The 19,738-nt window shown below is 35.1% G+C and overlaps 1 long non-coding RNA gene across 1 annotated transcript; it reads right to left on the bottom strand.

The window, feature by feature from the left end:
* Positions 1-15,266: 15,266 nt before the first annotated feature.
* Positions 15,267-15,956, bottom strand: LOC127083012 (uncharacterized). The gene is made up of 4 exons (XR_007788280.1): positions 15,889-15,956; positions 15,678-15,759; positions 15,469-15,568; positions 15,267-15,304 (listed from the first exon to the last, which is right to left on the bottom strand). It is a non-coding gene; the product is annotated as an uncharacterized LOC127083012 (long non-coding RNA).
* Positions 15,957-19,738: the final 3,782 nt, after the last annotated feature.

Genomic DNA, 19,738 nt, shown 5'->3' with positions numbered 1-19,738 from the left:
GGGAGACCCAGTTTTGATCAGATGAATTCATCTGGCCAACCACCATCAACCAACTTGTTAACCTTCAATTCTTTGGATTTTCTTGGTTCATGGTAGATCATATATACATAAGATGATGAAATTATAAGTGTCCCTTGAGAAATTTGACCAATTAATGAGATAGTTTATTGGAGAAGTTACTCAAGATACCCAGTCAAACTAGGGTTTCCAAGGCAGATCACCCTCAATTTCTTGAAGAATACTTAATCAATATAACATGTAGGAATCATTGAGACTCATATATGATACTTGTAACCATCCTTGGATCAATTCATGGTTTTTCTCTTTGTCATGAGGGTCTTAAACCCTAGATATGAACTTGATAAATCAATGGGATCATGCCCTACCTACAAAAGAGTTAGGCAAATGCAAAGACATATTTTTGGTATTTGGTTAGTAAAATGATAATATACAAGTATGATACAATCACATAGTGCTTGGTGATCTCTCCCAAAACAAACCCAATGAAAGAGGGGTAAGGAGGATGTCAAGGTATGATCCCAATGCTAATGCATATGATGAAATTGCATGAGGGATCTTAGGATCAAAATTGGGGTCTTACAACAACAACAACAACACGAAAAAGTGCAAATATATTAGAGATAAAAGTTAGGATTATAGAGAACTTTTATTCTCTTTTTCTTCTTTCAACCGCTTTCTCAAGTCTTTTTCATACTGCTTCTTAATATGACATGCTACAAAATAAAAATGATTAATTAAAATAACATGAAATTTAAAATTGCAAACAAAATAAAAACTTATCTAATGGGTTACCTCCCATTAAGCGCTTCTTTAAGGTCCTAAGCTTGACCTTTCGATTTTTTATTAGGGCGACATATATGACACGAAAAACACATCCTCATTCTTCTTCCTCTTGTTTGGTAGGAATTCCATTTTGAGGAATTGAAAGAATTTATTTCATATGTTCTTCATCTTGATAGTATCGAACAAGGCATAAATCTCATCAAATATTTCATCTATTTCTCCTCTTTCATCAGCCTTTTTGCTATAAGTAGGAATATTTTTTTTGTTGAAGATTTTGTTGTCGAACATCTACGTCTAAACAAATTATTGAATTTGGAGCTTCATTCTAAACTACATAATCTTCATATTTCATTCTTGTTCTTTTCCCACATATATTTTTCACCTCCACTTCTTCTATCATTGCTTCTATTTCTTTATCATATGGTGTGCATTTTTCTTCTTATTTCTCTTTTTCAACTCGTCCTTCATCGACTACCATGCATTCCTGTTTGACTTCTCTTTCAATATTCACATCTCTAGGACTATCTAACATATTTTCATAGAAATCCCTTTTAGATCTCAGTTTTAATGTTAATTGGCTAGATACTTGACCAAGTTGCATCTCTAAATTCTCTAAGGGTGTTACCATGTCACGTCACATGGTTTTTTGATGCCTTTTGATTTCTACAAATTGAGTTGAGTCGTCTATATATATTAAGACAAGGTTTCCGCAAGTTGAGATGATGAATCCTCCTTCCATGAATGATGAGTGTTAATGTAAGGTTCTAACTCTGAATAATTTCTCACATTTTTTTGAATTAGAGTTTTTGCTTCGAGTTCCTTTGAATAATCTTCAAACTTTTCCAACGTAGCATAGATTTCATCTTGCATGTATGTTTTCACCTTGTTTACAACATAAAAAGAAGAATAATCAAATCTAATCCTTAAAAAAATCTAAATCTAGAGTAATTAGCTGAAAATATAAATCTACACCAAATTTAAATGTAAATCTAAAATAAAAATAGGAACAAAAATAAAAACAAAATAAATAAAAAACTAAACCTAACCAATTTCGCACAAAAATTGTCTTGTTGAAATTTGCAATCCCCGACAATGATGCCAAAAACTTGATGACTTCTAGGCAAGTGTACTGATAGTGTCACAGTAATAAAAATATTTCAATCCAGAGGGACTGCTATTGAACAAAACAACATTTGTGCAAGTTTTAAAAGTAACAATTGGGGTGGAGGGGTTCGAGTTTTCATGCGAAAAATAAAAGTGGTTCTGAAAAAAATGCGAAAGTAGTCATGTTTTGTATAGAATCCCCTATTTATCCCTTGTTGATGTTTAATGCATTACATGAATGATAAAGTCGTTATATTTTCACGACGAATTAACAAAACCACTATACTCGATCCCTTGGTTTATAGCTCACTAATTCCTACTAGAGGTCTCATATTCCTATCTAACCAGCGCAAGTGAAATTAGGCAATGCAAGAGTACATTAACTCAAATGTCACTACTAGAGGTCTCATATCTCAATTCAACTAACATAAGTATAATAATTTCCCTAGTTCCAACACATAGACTAATAGTCAGTATTTCCTATGTGCCCATAATCAAATCAAAAGAGTAACTCACATAAAAATCATTAAGCATAACAAGCAATTAAATAGAAATATAACTTTAATTATTCATGCACTGACAAATTAAACATATATCCCAAGAGGTTCAAAATAAGTTCATATACAAAACCTAACATATAGAAGTTTAGCTACTAATAACAATACAAATAAATATCAAGAAATAAGATGAAGATTTCATATAAAAATCCATGAAGAACTGACCTTCAATGGCTTCCAATGCTCTCAAAATCCCCCTCTTGATGCTTTTTACCATCACTTTTAGTCAAAATTGCATAACCCTTAAAAATATGCCAAAAACCCCTTTTCAAATCTGTCAGAATGGGCCAGAACACGTCAAAAAAGGCTAAAAAACAGACCTATCGTGTGCAATGGGCGTGCCATCGCGCGCGTGATTGATTTTCATCGTGTTTGCGATACTCTCCATCGTTTGCTGGATTTTTCCAGAATTCAGATCTCCTTTTTAGCTTTCTTTAGAAAAAAATATTGTCTCAAAACGAGTTACGGAACTCAATATATGATTAAGTGACTAGATATACACCAGGATGTAAATTATGCTGAAAGATACTCGTTTCTTCATAACTTCTTCATGATTTCTTGGCTTTGCTTTGTTTCTTCGAATTCTTCACTTTATTCATATTTCTTCAAATTTAGCTCATATTTAACTTGAAATTCCATTGAATTCATCACAAATACTCATAAAAATCATGTAATGACAAACTGTAAAAAAACATTTGGCTTTATATTTTTTTTTAAACATGATTTTAAAATGACCAAATTACAAAATGCAATGCAATGGAATGAAAATGATCAATCTTGAAACTTTGGCTTTCTTTTTTACCTTGACTTTATTGGAAAAATGTAATGGATGTTATATGCAAATGAATTGAGAAAAACGAGTAAAGAAAACTGGGGAGGACAAAATTAGGGTATGCCAACAAGGCATCTTTAGGGACGTGAATGCTTGTTGACACATAAGTGTCCAATTGAAAAGTGATTATTTCTTCAACAACTTGTAAAACTAGATGGTATGTTATACAAACTTTGAAATTAATATATTAAAAATCGTTAACATCTCGTTCACCTTCATGACTTCCTTTTCGTTGTAGGTTCCGCCATGAGAAGGTTAGTCCCACACTTGTCTGGATTTGCTTCTATGCGTATTTCCTTCAGATTAAAACCCATAGATTTTCCGAGTCTCATCCCATATGTGCCGTTTTCTAGATTAAGCCTCATAGTATACTGTTGGACTCTTCGAAAAACCCAGGCGAGATGTTGGTCGTGTAACCCTTGTTTGTTGGACTTGACAATCATGTTATCCTTATACACCTCCAATATTTCGCATATTTCTTCCTTGAAAACCATGTTCATTATCCTTTGATATGTTGCTTGTGCATTTTCAAACCAAAGAGAATTACGTTGTACTAGTAGTTAGCTTGCTCGGTCATGAAAGAGGTATATCCTTTGTCTCGTACATGGGTATCTTATCGTAGCAAGAGTATGCATCCATATGAGCTTATATTTGGAAGGGCTATCAACCAACTTATCTATACTTGCGACCCAATATAAGTCCTTAGGGCATGCTTTGTTCATATTAGTATAATCAACACACATTCTCCAATTTCATAAGACTTTCTTGACCAACACTACATTAGATAACCTCTTAGTGTATTTCACCTTAGAGATAAAATTAGCATTCAACAGACCTTGGATTGTCTTTGTTGCTTCCTCTGCCTTCTCAGGAGACGGTCTCCTTCTCCTTTGTGACATGTATCGGGCACCGGGGTCAACATATAGCAAGTGACACTCCACCCTAGGATTTGTTCCCGACATCTCGTGGGGAGAGATGGGGACGAGATTTATGTTGTCTCTCAAGCATTTTACTAATATTTCATTTACTTCAGACGGTGAGACAACTCATATCCTTACCGACCTCATCAGATTATCTCTGTCCATAATCAGTCTTAGAAGCTTCACTTTGATCTCGGTTGAGAGTCGAGGTCAGCTACATTCGTCGCTCTACTAGCTTCCTCGACTATTCTTTCAAAGATGACGATAGTTGTTAAAGGATTCTTAAGTATCACCCCTATATCCTATGAGCTCGATAAAGGGAGACTTTGATTACAACAAGCCGACCATAATCATTTTGGAAATTTAACTTCAAATATACGGGGGAGGCCGCGTTGTCTAGGGCCAAAATTGTGAACTTGTGGATTGAAAATCATACATTTATCTTCTTAAATTAGAATATTTATGTAGAGGGAAAAATTGAGTCTTCCTTATAGTGAACATGAGGTTGGCCCATAACACATAGCTCATTGCAATGTTAAATTCTTTTTAACATGGTTTATTGGAGTCTTAGATTCTTATCTTCACAAAACTTATCTTTGCAGCATTATTTCAATTTTTTATTTTAATTGAATTAAGAGATTTGAGGTTTACATGTTTTCATAATTATTCGTTGAAGATTCATTGAGTTATTGATTTGTATAGTTGTCGCACATGAACTTGCAGTTTGTAGAGAGAATGTGAATTATGTTCCATGAGAGAAATAAATGGTTCAGGAAAAAAGTCAAAATTCATTGTGGTAATGACTAATATAATCGATGTATTTTTAATTTAATGACTAAAATGAGTGGTACATAAGTGAAAGACTTAATTGAATCCTCCTCTTATGCATCACTTTTAAAAGAGATGTTTTGACATTCATTAATTTAAATATTTATTATTAATGATTTTAATATAACCAATTATATAATTTTTTAAAATACATATATAATTCAAAAGTTATGAAAAAAAATTATTCAAAATAATTAAATTTATGTGACAGAAGTCGAAACCACACTCAACAAACTAATTGTCTATGTTTTATATTATAAAAATGTTTTGTTCAAGATATAAGCACATTGGATTTTTTCTGTCTTGCAATTCATCCCAAATTATGATGCATACAAGTTTGGAACGGTTACATATAAATTAGATTTATGGTAAAATCTGATTAACGAGTGATTTTATAGTAATATATGATTATCTAATTCCTTGGCTACTAAACATAACATAAGGAATATATCATTAATTTAAAAATAAAAAGAAAGACACCATTTTTAAAGAAATAAAAGCACAAACAGTTGTTGCTGGAAGTTGAAGCATGTCTTGAATTATTTTTCTCCTCGGTTATATTTAGAAACCGAGAGAATATGTGATATTTTTTTAAAACATGGATCCCCTTGGCATTATACCTCTTTTTTTTGTGAGGGGAAAATTTTGTCATAAAATGTATTATTGGTAGTAGTGAAGGATCTATGTCGTCCCTCGAGTCAATTATATGTTGGACCTTCACTGAAGGATCCTTACCTCCCATCAAGGCAAGTATATATTGGACCTTCACGGAAGGATCCTTTTCGTCCCTTGAGACAACTATATGTTGGACCTCCACAAAAGGATCCTTGTCGCTCTTCGAGGCAATTATATGTTGGACATGCACTGAAGGATCTTTGTCGCCCCTCGAGGAAATTATATGTTAGACCTTCACGAAGGATCCTTTCCGTCGCTCGAGGTAATTACGTAACTTCATAGGAGGACCCCTTCCGCCCTCATGGGATATGCCTGACCATGATCAAAATCTCGCTTAGGAACTCAGTATCTCATCGAACGAGCCTGCTTCTAAAATTAACACATAGGGACGCGACCTATATCAAGCCCCAGAGACTTGCTGTCAAGTCTTGTTAGAGGGATCAATGGAAGTTCCTTCTGAAACGCCAAACACCCTTGCCTGAGGGACTCAGCGTCTCGACAGTCGGGTTGCATGATACAATGTCTGAGTGACATAGAATCCCCATAACTGATAAAAATATCGCCTGAGGGACTCGATATCTCCTTGGGAGATACTACTTCTAAAAATAACACTCAGGGGGCGCGACCTATATCAAGCTCCAGAGACTTGGTGTCAAGTCTTGGTAGAGGGCTCGGTAGAAGTCCCGTCTGGAAAGTCGGGTTACACGATGCAACATTTGAGGAACTTAGGTTCTTCAAAAAATTGACTAAGAGTGACTCATCTGATGGACTTAGCACCTCATCTGCCAAACTACATATTAGTAAGTTTGTAAAGGCTTGGATTCGTAAAGGTCAACTGGAACCTCATAAGGGAAAACATCAGTCCTCGAGATACTCCCATTAGCTACAGGTAAAAAAATACTATGCCCTTTGTCGAGGGACGCATGCTTGAGGGACTGCGTAACATTATATTTGAAATTCTAGTAACAGACTATTGATGTCACACTGGATGTTATGACATCCAATTCTGTGCAGACAGGTAATGTATGCAGAAAGTAAATGTAACAGGCAGTAAATGACACAGAGAATTGTTTACCCAGTTCGGTGACAAACACACCTACGTCTGGGGGCTACCAAGCCAGGGAGGAAATCCACTATAAGAGGTATTAATTCAGGACTTAAACCACCAGTTTAATCCTATCACTTAAGACCTACCCAATGCAATTTCAATCTAAACTAAGACCTGAGTACCTACTCACTCCCCCTCAATCACAACAGTGATTACAACCTTTAATAATTTTAAAGTCAGTGGTGAAGATATACTTCAAACAACTCTTGATTGTGATTAAAAGCTTTAATCAAGAAACACAGCACTCACGCTTAAAAGCTTAGAGTGACACAGCAATTACAACTCAATAAACACCCTAGTCCAATGCAATCATCTAGGTGATAATTGCTTGGCTCACAAGTACAATCTAATTCAGGACACAATAAAAGTATAGCAAGGATATACAATGATGTATTTAATTCTTCACGCTTCAAATCCCTGAGTTGCTGAAAGTAGGATTGCCATCCTTTTATAATGCAGCACGTGGGCATTGTACTTGAATTTCCTAAAATTAAGGTCAAGCAAGTTAACCTAATTTCCACACATTAGGGTGCTAACAAATAGGCTATATGCTAGGTCTCTTAATTTTAGCACAGTTGTTAGTTTCCTGGATTTTAGCACAGTTGTTAGATTCCTGAAAAATAGCCTGAGATAAATACTGAAGCATAACAGAAAGACTAACTAGCCTACACTTGAGCATATGTTATCAGGAATGAATGTCATAACATTCAGTTTGACATCCAGAAAATAGGCTATATGCTAGGTCTCTTAATTTTAGCACTGTTGTTAGTTTCCGAAAAATCAGCCTGAGATAAATACTGAAACATAACAGAAAAACTAACTAGCCTATACTTTAGCATCTACTGTCAGGGATGAATGTCATAACATTCAGGTTGACATCCAGTAAATCCTGTATTAGCTAATCCTGCAGCATACTACTTAAGCATGTCATGACATTAGTCAAGACATCTAAGTACAGTAAGTGTTTTAACACAAAATACAGCCAATCAAAAACATCTACAAACTCCCCCTTTGGCAAATTTTTGGCTAAAACAACTTGGCATCACAACAAAGTTCACAGCAGCAGAAAGCACACATCCAAGCAGAGAATCAAATTAGCTAATACACTCAGCAAACATAGAAGTTAAACTTCAAACAGCAACAACACAAGTAGATAGCAAACAGTAACATAACCTCTTGTTTAGAGGACCTTCAACTTCAAATAATAACCTCTTGTTTAGAGGACCTTCAGCTTCAAATAAATCTGTTGTCCTGGGGTACAGGTGTTACTCCCCCTTTTTGTCAAAAATGTTGCCAAAGCAACACTTAATATTATAGACCAAAACAAACAATCATCAGAAACACAATCTTGATTTTACTTCACAGTTTCAATCAAGAAGACAAACTCTTGATCTTGCTTTACAACTTTAGAGTGACGAATTACAGTCACAAATCAGATCTTCAATCATACACAGATTGCCATTAACTGTGCAATCTCAAAACACCAGACATTCACACTGAATGTTCTGTGTACAGGATGTCATGACATCGGGTCTGACATCCTGAAAAAATCCTACATAATTCAATAATTCCTTTTATAACTTCCAGCAGGTACAACCACATCAGATGCCATGACCTTGTGTATGACATCTTGAAACAATCCTGCATGAACATGTCTTTAATTTAAGCTGCAGTAGGTACATCCCATATCAGATGCCATGACCTTGTGTATGACATTCTGAAACAATCCTGCATGAGCATGTTCTTGAACTTCAGCAGGTACATAGGATATCTTATGTTAAGACATCACACATAACATCTTGTGAACACTCTTTGTGTTACCAAAATTGCTGCCAACACTAAGAATCAACAAACTCCCCCTTTGGAAAATTTTGGCTAAAACATACATCTGTCCTTTTTGTTCACAAGGTAAACTATCAGCAATTAAACAACATAACAATAGTTTAAACAAAAGCAGAAGCAACACAATTACTAACTTTATAGTTACTAGTAATACACACATGCACAAGGTACTTCTCCCCCCCCCCTAAATCTGTGCAATAAAAACAGAATTACTAGTTAAGGATGCAACTAGTAAGACACACAAATGCACAAGGGTACTCCTTCTCCCCTTAAAATTGTGCATACATCAAATAACACCTGTACCAGCCAGAATGTCATTCTGACATCTGCTTCAACATCAACACCTGTGCACCATATCAGACATCCTCTTTGACATCTGTAAACATAACAACATTCTTATTTTAACACCTGTGCACTTCCTTCAATAATAGTTGTCCTTCAGTTCATCTACATACACAACTGCTTCCACATTCCACATCAACACTTATCAACCCTTCTCCCCCTTTTTAGTCAAAATTGACCAAAGGTGACAAATTAGACAAAATAAATGTCAATTAGTCTATCAGAGAATGTTAGGACAGATGTTATAACATTAAACATGTTAAAACATAATAGTTAAGCAGTACAAACCATCATCATACACAACTGTGATAGCTTAGATAATGAACAAATCCAAGCTATAGGTTCTCATGAACACAGATCCCTAACTTCCCCCTTAAACATTCAAATTGATTGGCATCCAAAGCTTTTGTAAATATGTCAGCAAGTTGTAGTTCAGTTGCCACATGTTCCAAGGTAATCACTTTGTCTTCCACCAGATCTCTTATGAAGTGATGTCTAATGTCAATACGTTTGGTCCTGCTGTGTTGGATAGGATTCTTTGAAATGTTGATGGCACTGAGATTGTCACAGAACAATGTCATGACATTCTGAGTGACATTGTACTCAGTCAGCATCTGTTTCATCCATACCAGTTGGGAACAACTGCTTCCAGCTGCTATGTACTCAGCTTCTGTAGTGGATAGTGATACACAATTATGTTTCTTCCTTTCAACTACTCCATTTTGCTGAGGAGTAATAGGTGAGGACAACTCATGACTTATTCCTTCAGATGAGCATAAATCATCAAACTTGGAATTTTTAAACTCCTTTCCGTGGTCACTTCTTATTCTGACAACACTATTATCCTTTTCTCTTTGGAGTCTTATGCATAGATCTTTGAAGACATCAAATGCATCTGATTTTTCTCTGATGAAGCTTATCCATGTGTATCTGGAATGGTCATCAACAACCACATACGCATATCTCTTCCCACCAAGACTTTCAACCTGCATAGGTCCCATTAAGTCCATGTGCAGAAGCTCCAGTGTTTTGGATGTTGTAGGATGTCCAAGCTTAGGATGTGACATCTTGGTTTGCTTGCCAACCTGACATTCTCCACAGACTTTTCCTTCATCAATAAACATCTTTGGGATTCCTCTAAATTCTTCCTTGGATATGATCTTCTTCATTCCTCTTAAATGAAGATGTCCAAGTCTTCTATGGCACAACTTCACTTCCTGTTCTTCCTTGGCTAAGGAGCACATTAAGGAGTAGTTTGAGACTTTAGGTTCCCATAGATAGCAGTTATCTTTGGATCTGGATCCTCTCATAACTTCCTTATTTTCTCCATTTTTCACAACACATTCTTCCTTAGTGAACTGAACATTGAAGCCTTGATCACATAGCTGGCTTATGCTGATGAGATTAGCAGTTAGTCCTTTTACTAACAACACATTATTCAGTTCTGGAACTCCAGGACTGTCCAGCTTACCAACACCTTTGATTTTTCCTTTAGCTCCATCACCAAAGGTCACATAACTGGTAGTATGAGGTTGAATATATACCAATAAGTTAGTCATCCCAATCATATGTCTTGAGCAACCACTATCAAAATACCAGTCTTCTCTGGTAGATGCCCTTAGAGATGTGTGAGCTAATCTAGCAACCCATTGTTGTTTCTTGATAGGGGCATTATGCTTAAATGCCTTCTGCTTAGGTTTGACTTGAGGGGTCTGGTTAGGATAATCATGCAACCTATAACATAAGGGTTTTATGTGACCAAATCTACCACAGTAGTGGCATCTCCATCTTTGAAACTTCTTCTTTTGATGGTTAATCCTCATGTTTCCATGATGTTATGACATTGGTTGTGACTTCTGCTTGATTTTCTGAACATCAGTCTTCGAGCTTTTGAATTCAGATGAGGATTCCTTAACAAAGCCTAAACCAGACATGGTTCCTGATTTCTGTCCCACTTTTAGAATCTCTTCCAAAGTGTCAGTTCCTTTATTCAGCATTCTGATGGATTTTGTCATTTGATCTAGCTTAGAGGTCAGCAAGGTTATCTCACCATTTAGACCATCTATGACTGTCAGATGCTTCTTCTTCTCAGCTTCCAGCTCCTTGATGAGTTTCTTCTGCTTTTCTCCTTGTATACACACTTCTGCACTTTTGACACATAACTCTTTATATGAAGCAGCAAGTTCATCAAATGTAAGTTCATCTCCACTTGAGTCATCATCAGAGGCACAGACACTAGTTAGTGCAGTGACATGTTTTGCAGATTCTCCTTCTGATTCACTCTCAGAGTCTCCCTCAGACCAGGTGGCAGATAGTCCCTTCTTTCGCATCTTGAGGAAGGTATGACATTCAGCTCTAATGTGTCCAAAACCTTCACATCCATGACACTGGATTCCCTTGCCTTGGTTGAACTTTTCTTCAGATGTTGATCTTCTACTGATGTCAGACGAAGTGTTCTTGACATTTGGTCTACCTTTTTTATCAATCATCTTTATGAACTTGTTGAACTGTCTTCCAAGCATGGCTATAGCTTCTGATATACTTTCATCACCTCCAATATTTCCTTCTTCTGAATCCTCTTCAGTATTTGATACAAAAGTTATGCTTTTGTTTTTCTTTTCAACATTCTCACATAAGCCTATTTCCAAGGGCTAATGCTTCTTGCTCTTTGTCCCACTCTTCTTCAGGAATTTGCATAATGATTCCATCTTTACCTGTCTTCGTTGGATGTTCCCATCCTTTGTTGACAGCTCTCCAGACCTTGCTATCCAGAGACCTCAAGAAGGCTATCATACGAGGTTTCCAATCATCATAGTTAGAACCATCCAGCATGGGTGGTCTATTTGAGAATCCTACATCCTTGTCCATGATACTAGAAAGTAACGTCCCTAGATCTCACCCAGAAATTAACAGGCAGGGTGCCTGCTCTGATACCAATTGAAATTCTAGTAACAGACTATCGATGTCACACTGGATGTTATGACATCCAATTCTGTGCAGATAGGTAATGTATGCAGAAAGTAAATGTAACAGGCAGTAAATGACACAGAGAATTGTTTACCCAGTTCGGTGACAAACACACCTATGTCTGGGGGCTACCAAGCTAGGGAGGAAATCCACTATAAGAGGTATTAATTCAGGACTTAAACCACCAGTTTAATCCTATCACTTAAGACCTACCCAATGCAATTTCAATCTAAACTAAGACTTGAGTACCTACTCATTCCCCCTCAATCACAGCAGTGATTAAAACCTTTAATAATTTTAAAGTCAGTGGTGAAGATATACTTTAAAAGCTTTAATCAAGAAACACAACACTCACGCTTAAAAGCTTAGAGTGACACAGCAATTACAACTCAATAAACACCCTAGTCCAATGCAATCATCTAGGTGATAATTGCTTGGCTCACAAGTACAATCTAATTCAAGACACAATAAAAGTACAGCAAGGATATACAATGATGTATTTAATTCTTCACGCTTCAAATCCCTGAGTTGCTGAAAGTAGGATTGCCATCCTTTTATAATGCATCACTTGGGCCTTGTACTTGAATTTCCTAAAATTAAGGTCAAGCAAGTTAACCTAATTTCCACACATTAGGGTGCTAACAAATAGGCTATATGCTAGGTCTCTTAATTTTAGCACAGTTGTTAGTTTCCTGGATTTTAGCACAGCTGTTAGATTCCTGAAAAACAGCCTGAGATAAATACTGAAGCATAACAGAAAGACTAACTAGCCTACACTTGAGCATATGCTGTCAGGAATTAATGTCATAACATTCAGTTTGACATCTAGAAAATAGGCTATATGCTAGGTCTCTTAATTTTAGCATAGTTGTTAGTTTCCTGAAAATCAGCCTGAGATAAATACTGAAACATAACAGAAAAACTAACTAGCCTATACTTTAGCATCTGCTGTCAGGGATGAATGTCATAACATTCAGGTTGACATCCAGTAAATCCTGTATTAGCTAATCCTGCAGCATACTACTTAAGCATGTCATGACATCAATCAAGACATCTAAGTATAGTAAGTGTTTTAACACAAAATGCAGCCAATCAAAAACATCTACAATATTTGCAAATAACCTTGCTTATGGCGACAACTTGACACCGTTCTAAAAAAAGGGGACGACACGAGGTCGCCCGAAGGGAGGTACCTCCTCGCCCTAAAGTTGTCTTCGCCCCTGAAGAGGCAAAACATGGGATAAGACGGGTCTGGTGTAATGCAAATGTCATAGTCATTACTGCCCCATTAGGAATAGGGATTCAATTGTCCACCTTTTGACTAAGGGGCGGTGGTTTTTCCTAAGAAAATCCTAGATATAGGGAACCTTGATAAATACACTATTCCTCATTGGGATATGAGGATCCATAAGTCACACACATCTACTACTACTTAGAGAGCATTGCGCTCCTAATAGCCCTAGCACTGTCATCTAACGTCTGCATGCAAACCCAACAACGCCAACCACCAACAGGGTCTCTCAACTCACGTGATTTGGTCCCTCAAACAACCTCAAAAACAACTGTACTAGGCTACTCGCCGCCGTAAACTATCCCTCACCCCAAAAACCATAATATACATACTAGGACCTCTAAATCTCCCTGCCCTTGCAGGAAGAACACACACCTTATAATTTTTAAGCAGTACAATGTTATATATATATATATATATATATATATATATATATATATATATATATATATATATATATATATATATATATATATATTGGTATAACTTCAGAAAAGATAGCAAACTCAAAGTTGGCGATTTTATTGTTTTACCGTTAAAGATTGACATGAGTTGTGAAATGCAAGAATAATATGAAGGATCTAAAATATCATTTCTTTAAATGTCTTTAATTTCTCCTATTACTAAGTTTAGATTTTGTCAGCTTTTAGAATTTTGTTTACCTAATATTAATTTTCTAGTGCAGAATTGAAATGATTACATATCAATTGTGTCATTGATGTATAATTATCACAGTAATATATAAGTTTTATTGCATGCAATATATATTCACATGATTCAATTTTTTAGTTTTTATAATTAAAAAACAATTTATTTTTATAATTAAAAAACAATTTATGAGATAATTAACTTCACTATTCTTCAACTTGTGTACAAATGTGTGTACCAAATCAGGTAGTACCTTTGTGTTCGCAACGGTATCTTATTAATATTTTTATAAAATATTTATCATAAAATACTGAAAAATATATAACATAATTAGAGAAATTATTGATAATGAAGGAATTAATCCCATTAACTAGGAGAACAAAGAGAAACAATTATTAATCAAGGAGTAAGAGCTGGCCATTTTCTTTATAAACGTTAACGTCAATTGAGTCGCCATATAGTATTTCTTGTTCGATGTATGATGTGATGGGCTTTATCCTAGACTGTTGGTGTCGTGTTTTGTTACCATCATTGCAAATCTTGGAATTTCTATTATGGGGATTCTTTGAGTTTCTTGAATAAAGGAATTATTTATCCCATACAACCTTGAGCTAACCAATTTAGACAAGACGTCTGCTCAGGTGTTATGCTTTCTTGGGACGTGCGATATCTCCCGTGTTTAAAATTTCACCAATTTCTCTCTTGCTAAGAAAACATCATGTTGTAGTAGTTAGGGGTGGACAAACGGTCGGGTCCGGTCGGTTTCGGGTCCAAAAACCCAAACCAAGATAAACCGTGGATGAAGAAAATAGACCCAATTTTGGTTAATTTAATATCGGTTAAATTCGATTTCGGTTTGACGGTTTGACGGGTATCTCGGTTGGATTTATACGGATTGTGCCTATTTAAAATTGCAGCCCAACTACAAGAAAGTTAACTTTTCTTTTAATATTTTAAAATAATTTATTTTCACATAAAATTGACTAGTCAGATTTTTCTATATCTATAACATCATTCATCACAAAGTCATTGAATATAGGATATTATTATATAAAATCAAATCCATATATCAAGCTCAAGGCTATTAATAAATATATTATCAATCACATGTCTAATTATCTTAACATTTAGCATTATAACAACACTATTAATATAGACACAACACATCTAAAGTTATAATTACAATCATCCATAGTGAGTATCAAAGAAGTTTAAAACCATCCAACAAGCAACATGATCAATAATTCATCCAACAAGAAGGACAAATATTGTGATTGTAGTTCTTGAGATAAAGATATAGATAAACCATTATGCATTGTTGAATTGGCATATTTGTTGAATTGGGGTTTGTTGAATTGGGGTATGTTGAATCTGCATATGCTGAACCTAACAATTTAATACAATAAGGGAAACATGAATAACATTAACACTGATTGTTGCAAAGTACAACCAAAAATAAAGGAACAGCCAAAATATTGATGCAGTGGTTTTTGACATAACATTCTTTTAATTCTTATTTCAATTGATTGTTTAATAGAGGAAATAAATACCTTGATATCAACGGAACCTATTGTTTGTACACCAATTAAATCTATTGAGCATTCACTTTCCCATGGTTCAACTCAGCAATGCCTATTCTAGAGCTTGACCCTATAAAGAGGAAAGAGCATGGGAAAATTATAAGGTTCCATTCTTGATAAATCATCATTTAACAATTACATGAAAATTAAATGAAACAATATTTAATTATAACAAGTACCTCAATCACAACTACATGGAAATTTAATGTTGCTTGGAACCGTTACTTACTGTTATAGAGTTTTGTGGCTTTCAATTCACAACTACATGGAAATTAAATGAAACAATATTTTAAAACTACAGGAAAATGTATTAAATGAATTAAGTCAGTTTTGATAAATCATCTATTCACAACCACATGGACAAATCAGTTTTGTTATAAAATAAAGTACCTCTTTGACAAATGAGCAGTCTCATAGTAAGCAAGCCAAACATTTGAAAACAAAATGCCAAATTCCAATAAGCAAAACATCTTAATCTGAAATGAATTTGAATAGATTATAAGTATAATGAATGTTAAATTAAAACTGATATATAGTAATTAAACATTACCTAATTTCATTGAAGCTTGAGTGAGTGCCAAGATTCATCACAGAAAATTTGACCTCCCAAAAAAGGCTTACAAAATATAATTATGTGTTGTGCCAAGATGTACAAGTCATATATGACTCCAAAATATCAAAATGATTTCAAACTGTGGAAAAATAAATAAAAGCAGAATTAGTATAATATAAATTAAGTATAAAAAAGTAGAAATAATTATGCAAAATAGTCATTATCTTACAAAATTAGAAGCATCATATTTCTCAATCACAACCTATTGGTTGTGTTTGAGTAGAACCTACAGCAGCACCAGTAGCACCTCCAACTGCTGCTCCAGCTCCAGCAGCCCCAATATTTGCGGTTATGAAGCATTGTTGAAATTCTGAAACAATAAAAATGAAAATGTTATAGTTAATGGAAACCAACAAAAATATATAAATAAATAAATATTGAGCAAGAATTTTGGTACCTGATATGATTTCCTCAGTTATCCCAAACTCTTCTGTGTAATTGATGTCTTTGAAATATGTACGAGCTGGCTTCAACCAGTTCTGAGTACATATCAGCCCTTCAGCCACTGCTGGACTCAAAGAGCTCCTATAACATTCTAAAACTCTCCCCCCGGTGCTAAATGCACTCTCCGAAGCTACGGTTGATACAGGGGTGGCCAAAATTTCTTTCACCATTGCTGCTAGGATTGGGTAACGAGGTTTATTTTGTTTCCACCAAGTTAGAATGGATGATTTGTCATTATCATTTGTACAAGGATCATTCAAGTACCTCTCAAGTTCATTTTTTTTATCAATGGTATCTTTATCCTTCAAATGTTGCTTAAATGCATCAGCCCTTAGAAAATGTGAAGAATTTCTAGGTTGAGCATCAACAACAGATTGATTATCTGATGGACCGGATGACCGAATGGTCACATTAGTTTGGTCATGGGCAGATTTGTACCAGGTGTACAATTTAAACAAATTATCCTTGACATTTTTGGCCATTTTCATAGATTTTTCGGTCCCTTCCCCGTGAACTTGATCAAAAGACCACTCAATATATCTAAACTTATAATGAGGGTCAAAAATCACTCCAAAATAAAGAAATTGATTGATGTTCTTTTCCTCTCCCCAATATTTATCGTACTTACGCTTCATCTCATGTCCTACTGAGGCTAAATCAGAGTTCAAGTTCATAGATGCTTCTTGAAGCTCACCAAAAACAGATGATAATTGGTGGTAAGCAGTGTGCAATGACACTTGTTGAGATGAAGAAAATACCTTGGTGGCTTCATAGAAAATTTTCAAAAATTTCACAAAGGCCCTAGCCTTTTCCCAATCAGTATAGCAAGGAGGACCATGACGTCCAAACCATTCCACATACCCTACATCTTCTCCTTCTAATTTTTCAAATGCTGTTTGGAACTTCTCAGCAGCATCCAACATCATGTATGTCGAGTTCCACCTCGTGGAAACATCGAGACATAGATGTTTCCTACAAGTAATCCTAGAAAATTCAACACACTCTTTGAATTTCAATGCCCTTTGTGGTGAAGATCTCACAAATCTCACAGCATTACGAATGCTTGACACAGATGAATCTTGTTCTTTCAATCCATCATTAACAATTAAATTCAAAATATGTGCGCAGCAGCGCATATGAAAAAAATCAGCTTCACCCATTAATCCATTCTTGATATGAACCCTTTTCTTTAAATATGCTACAGCTACATCGTTGGACGATGCGTTGTCAACAGTGATTGTAGACACATTTCTAAGACCCCATTCCCTCAATACATCCTCAAGTTTTCTACCAATGGTCTCCCCTTTGTGATTAGGAACTAAACTAAAGCTAATGATTCTTTTTTGGTAGTTCCAATCATTGTCAACAAAGTGAGCTGTAACTGTTATATAGCTAAGGTTTTGAATGGAAGTCCAACAATCTGTAGTAAGTGCTACCCTGCTGCAATCAGACCTAAAATAAGCTTTCAATCGCAACTTCTCATCTAGATACAACTGAAAACAATCCCTAGCAACTGTCCTCCTAGATGGGATAGTCAAAAGTGGTTCTAATTGATTACATAAGAATATAAAACCCTCACCATCAACTACTCTAAATGGGTGTTCATCAAGGATAACAAACAGAGTTATTGCCTTTCTACAAGCTTCTTTATCAAACTTTGGGCTAACAGAAATCAAGCCACCACTACCAAAAGCAAGGTTGGTTTGTTTCAGGTCATTTTCTAGGTAAGGATTTTTGTAACAAATTTTGGAGTGGGCGAGCATGTTAGACGTTCCGTGTGATTTAGGATCACATCTATATCGTTTATGGCAATGCTTACAGGCAGCAGTTCGTTCCACAACATCAGTTAATTCGATAAAATGGTCCCAACATGAAGATTTTTTCTTGGGACCATCCGCATTAGGCCTCCTTCTCTTTCTACTATGGTCAATAGGAGGGATAAGAGCCTCAGTTGCAGCTGCAAACGATTAATAAAGCATACAAAAATACACTTAGTAAAACAAAAACATTTACATAAAAAAGAACACTAGTTAATAAATTATTTATTTTTCACATACTGTATCTACTAATGAGCATGAAAGAAACACTAGTAATAAGTAGTATTAGATTATTAAAAGGAATACTAGTTATATATTTGTTTGTTCACATACTGTACAAACACAAAATCAGGTTAAAAGGAATACTAGTAGTTTTAAAATATTGTATTAGATTATTAAAAGGAATACTGTATTATATATTTGTTAATTCATATCAGGTTTTTCAAAACACAAAATAAAATTAACATTTGAAAACTTCTAATAGCCTAACCAATATTTCACATTCAAACAACATAGGCAAAAAATAGAGTTAATTAACACTTACTGTCTTGTTGTTCTTGCTCCATAATTTCCAACCCAACTGGTGGTACTTCTCTACTACTATCTCCTTGCTCCATCTTTCCAATTTCCAGTCCATATAATAAAACATGTCAAAACAAAATCCAACAAAATAATTAATACAAATAAATCAAGAATCAGAGAGATAACATTAGCTATTAAATCAAGAATCAAACAGAAAAGTAACATTACCTGATTAGAGTTTTTTAGAAGAATCAGAGATCTAACATGTCAAAACAAATAAATAATGTTAGTTTATAACTTTGAAACATTAAAACTCAAATATTCATATGAAAACTCATGAACAAAGTAAAACCCTAAATATATAGAAGAAACAAAAGACTGAAAAAATAGAAGAAGAAAACGAAAATACCTTAAAGAAGATGATGAAGAAGAGTTCAGTGAACAATATACACGGTTTAGAAGAAGGATCTATGCCATATTAAGGTTTTTGCAGCGGCGACGGTGGATTAGGGTTTGAGAAGATGAACAGTTCTTGAAGAGAAAGTGAGAGAGCGTGAGATGAGAAAAGTGAGGAAATGTGTGTTTTGCTGAGTCTGAATGGAAAAAGGCTAGGGCCTTTGTGAAATTGCCAGCATGTAAAATTGTGAATTAAACCGGTTCGGTTCGGTTTTAAATGGTTCATATATATAGGTCCGAACCGGTCCAATGCTACCCATATTAAACTGTTTGGACCAACCGATTAAACCGTTTAACCGACCCAGCCCAATCCCTTTTCATTTTTTTTTCCGGTTATGCCGGTTCTGGATCGGGCTTGGACCGTTTGTCCAGCCCTAGTAGTAGTGCC

Source organism: Lathyrus oleraceus, chromosome 5, assembly GCF_024323335.1.
Source record: "Lathyrus oleraceus cultivar Zhongwan6 chromosome 5, CAAS_Psat_ZW6_1.0, whole genome shotgun sequence".
In the NCBI taxonomy this organism is placed as follows: domain Eukaryota; kingdom Viridiplantae; phylum Streptophyta; class Magnoliopsida; order Fabales; family Fabaceae; genus Lathyrus; species Lathyrus oleraceus.
This window is presented reverse-complemented; position numbering and strand designations above follow the sequence as displayed.